Genomic DNA, 4,011 nt, shown 5'->3' on the forward strand with positions numbered 1-4,011 from the left:
GCAACAATCAATGAATGGAATTCCAAAATCTCTGTAGATGTTCATTGAAATGAAAAATAAACAAACTTATTAAAAAAAAAAAAAGATTGTCCTGTCTTAAGCCAGTCTCATGGACTCTGACACACCTACTCCCATTATCCCATCCAGGGTCTTCCTCTCCTGCACTGTAACTCCACTATTCCAAGCATGATGGCCTTCTCCAAAGACTGTTCTCTCTTGGACACATTCCCAAATTATGTGTGATGGAGCTTCAAAATTCTAGCCTCCAAGGAGAATCTTATTTTACTGTCTTCAAATTCATCTTGAACTTGTGCATGAGTAGTTGTGGTCTGTTCCACAATCAGCACCTGGCCTGGTTTTCACAGCTGATATTGAACTTCTCCAATGATTCTTTCCACAAATGCAATTGGTTTGATTCCTATGTATACCATCAGGTGAAATCCACATGAATAGCATGCATTTGTGTTTCTTATAAAAGGTATTTGCAATGAATAAATCATTGAATGTGCAGAATTTTATAATTCTATCTGCAGCCTCATTTCTGTCACTAAGTCCATGTTTTCCAGCTACTGATCTTTCTTCCGTTCCCAACTTTTGCATCCCAGTCACCCATTATTATCAATGCATCTTGAGTGCATGTTCGATCAATTTCTGACTGCAGTCTTTCTAAAATCCTTATGCCACGTTCCTCCTCATAAATACCAGCCTTCTGAATAATCTGTTCCGCTTACAGATTGAAAACGTGTGGAGACAGGATGTACCCCCGTCACACTCCTTTCCTAATTTTGAAACATGCACTATTTCCTTTCTCTGTTCTGATGACTATATCCTTGTCCCAGTATGGACTTTGCATGAGTACAACCAAGTGTTCTGTGAATTCTATTATTCTCAAGGCTAGACACAATTTGTTATGATCCACACAGTAAAATGCCTTTGCCTAGTCAATGAAACACAGATAGACATTCCTCTGGTATTCTCTGCCTTCTGCCAAGATCCATGTGACACTGATGATAACGTCTCTAGTGCCATGGCCTTTTCTAAACCCACCTTGCATTTCTGGTAGTTCTCTATCAATGTTCTTGTCCAGTCATTTTTTTTATATCTTCAGCAGGATTTTGCTTGCATATCATATTAAGTGATAACATTTGATAATTTCCACACTTAGTCAGGTCATCTTTTTTTTGGAATGGGAATAATATGGGTTTCTTCCAGTCAGCTGGCCAGGTCGTTGTCCTCCAGATTTCTTGGTACCACCAGGTGATCATGTCCAGGGCAGCATTTGTTGGTTGAAATATGTCAAATGGTATTCCACCAATTCTTGGGGCCTTGTTTTTTGCCAATTCCTTCAGATCAGCTTGAACTTCCTCCTTCATCATCATTGCCTGTTGATCATATGTTGTTTCATGGAATTCTTCTATATCAGCCATTTCTTTTTGGTACAGTGACTCTGAGTACTTCTTCCATCTTCTTTTAGTGCTTCCTGGATCATTCCGTATTTTTCCCATAGCATCCTTAAGTATTCTAACTTGAGGCTTGAATTTGTTCTTCAGTTCTTTCAGCTTAAGAAATGCTAAGCAAAATTGCTGGGTCAAATGGCATTTCTATTTCCAACTTTTTGAGAAAGCACATACTTCTTTCCGTAGTAGTTGTACCATTTTACTCTCCCACCAACAGTGAATAAGGGTTCCAGTTTCTCCACAACCTCACCATCATTTGTCGTTTGCTGCTCTGTTAAATTTTGCTATTCTTACTGGAGTAAGATTTGATTTGTAATTCTCTTAGAGCTAGAGATTTTGAACACTTCTTCACGTGTTGGTTTGCCATCAGAATATCTTCTTTGTTGAAGTGTCTGTTCATATCCTGTGCCCATTTTGCAATTGGGCTGTTTACCTTTATCTTGTTGCAATGCTCGAGCATTTTATAAATTTTAGATATAAGTCCCTTATCAGACATATCACCAAATATTTTTTCCCAGTCTGTGGCTTCCCTTTTCACCCTGTTGGAAAAATTTATGGATGTGCATAGAGATTTGATTCTTAGAAGGTCTCATGTATCTATTTTATCCTTTCCTGGTTGTAGGTTTTTCAGGATGCTTGGAAGACTGTTCTAGTTGTGGATTAGTGCTTCTAGGGTTCTTCCATGTTTTTCTCTAATGAAATTTAAAAGAGAGGATAAATAATATACTAGACATTGAAACCGACGAGGGAGAGAACTGTATAAAAGGAATATATGATTGGGTATTTTTGGCATGGCAAGAGTCCAGAATAAGAGTTGCATGGTAAAGTGGCCCCGGGTAGGGAGGACTGTATAACAATGAAAGAACTTTTTTCCAAAGAAAAAAGCAAACTAGGAACTAGGGGAAGGGAGGGACATGGAGGAAAATGTGTAACAATGAATTAACGGAAATCCAAGTTCTTTATAAACTTTAATTAAAATCTAAAAATGAGAAAAGAAAGAAAAAAGAAATGCTGAGTGACTTTGGCTCTTTTGATTTTCCAACTCCTGCATAAATCCATATATGTACTACTTAAAGGAAGCTCAAAAGCAATACCTGTATCTATCTAGCTCTAGCTCTATCTCTATTTCTATCTATCTATCTATCTATCTATCTATCTATCTATCTATCTATATGAAGTATGTTCTTTTTTCCATATGTAAACAAAATATTATATATCTCAGAGTCTTATCCAAAATGTTTGGACAAAGTGTTTAAATAAAGTGAGAACATACAAACACACACACATCCCAAGTGCTCCCAGTAAAATATCAAGTTAAATTGTAGTCTCCCTATAGAAGTGTCATTTTCTTTAATGTGTGTTTCTGAAGGAATAACAAAAAAAATTGCTTTCATAAACTTTGTTTTGTTTCTCCTCAATAAAGGCGAGAGAAATCTTACCAGCTCTTTCAAAGAATTTACAATTTTAACAAGACCATAACAAAAGTATCAATAGTCCCTAGGTTATAGTATAGTCAATCCAAAGTTCACTCCCTCTGGCCTGTTGAATCTATCAGCTGGTCCAAGTGAGAAAGATGAGTAATGTCCTCTCATGTAACTTTTGGGTTATCAAAATCCACTGAAGGTTCATCTATGAGTTAGTTCTGTCTCAACACAAATGAGCTGAGTTGAATTTATCTACATAGATATGCAAACAAAACAAATAAAGGAAAGTGAGTGGGAGTACACCATGAATATATACAGATTGGACAGAGGATATATATTATGTATATATATTTATAAATATATACAAGGATAATGTAGTATATTGGTTTTGTGCTATTGAGTTGAAACCAACTCATAGCTAAAACTTCAGCAGGTTCTATCAGAGACTCTAAATCATACAGAAAAAAAAAATTGCACATCTTTCTCTCATGGAGTAGTTGGTGAATTCAAACCATTTGCCTTTAGATTGACAGTGTAACTTCTTACCACTAAGTTACTGTTATTGTTGTTAGCTGCCATCAAGATGAGTATGACTCATAGTGATCCTATGAACAACTGCACTGATCTCTGTCCTATGCTATGCTGTCCTCACAACCTCTGACACCCTCAAGCCTATTGCCGCAGTCATCATGTCAACCCACCTGGTTGGGGGTCTTCCTCTCTTTTGCCACCTCTCCACCTTCCCTCTCCAAGGAATAACCTCTCCTAGCAACATGCCTAAAGTATATGAGACATAGCTTAATTATCTTCACCTCCAAGGAGCACTCTGGTTGATCCTTCACCAAGATACATCTATTTGTTCTTTTCACAATCCATAAAATCTTTAGCAATCTTCTACAACACCACAATTCAAAGTCATCAATTATTTTGTCATCCTTACTCAGATGAATGGCAAATGACTGAAAAGACCATGGGTTGAAATCAGATGCACAGTTCTCAAACTGACATCAGTACTTCTCATAATTTGGAGAGGTATTTCACTACAGATTCTCTCAGGGCAAGTAAGTAGCAACAACAAAAGGAAACATTTTATACCTTGTATCCACTTTGATCCTGCAGCCAGGTCAAGT

Source organism: Elephantulus edwardii, unplaced genomic scaffold (genome assembly GCF_000299155.1).
Source record: "Elephantulus edwardii isolate Elephantulus edwardi_28Jun2011 unplaced genomic scaffold, EleEdw1.0 scaffold00059, whole genome shotgun sequence".
In the NCBI taxonomy this organism is placed as follows: domain Eukaryota; kingdom Metazoa; phylum Chordata; class Mammalia; order Macroscelidea; family Macroscelididae; genus Elephantulus; species Elephantulus edwardii.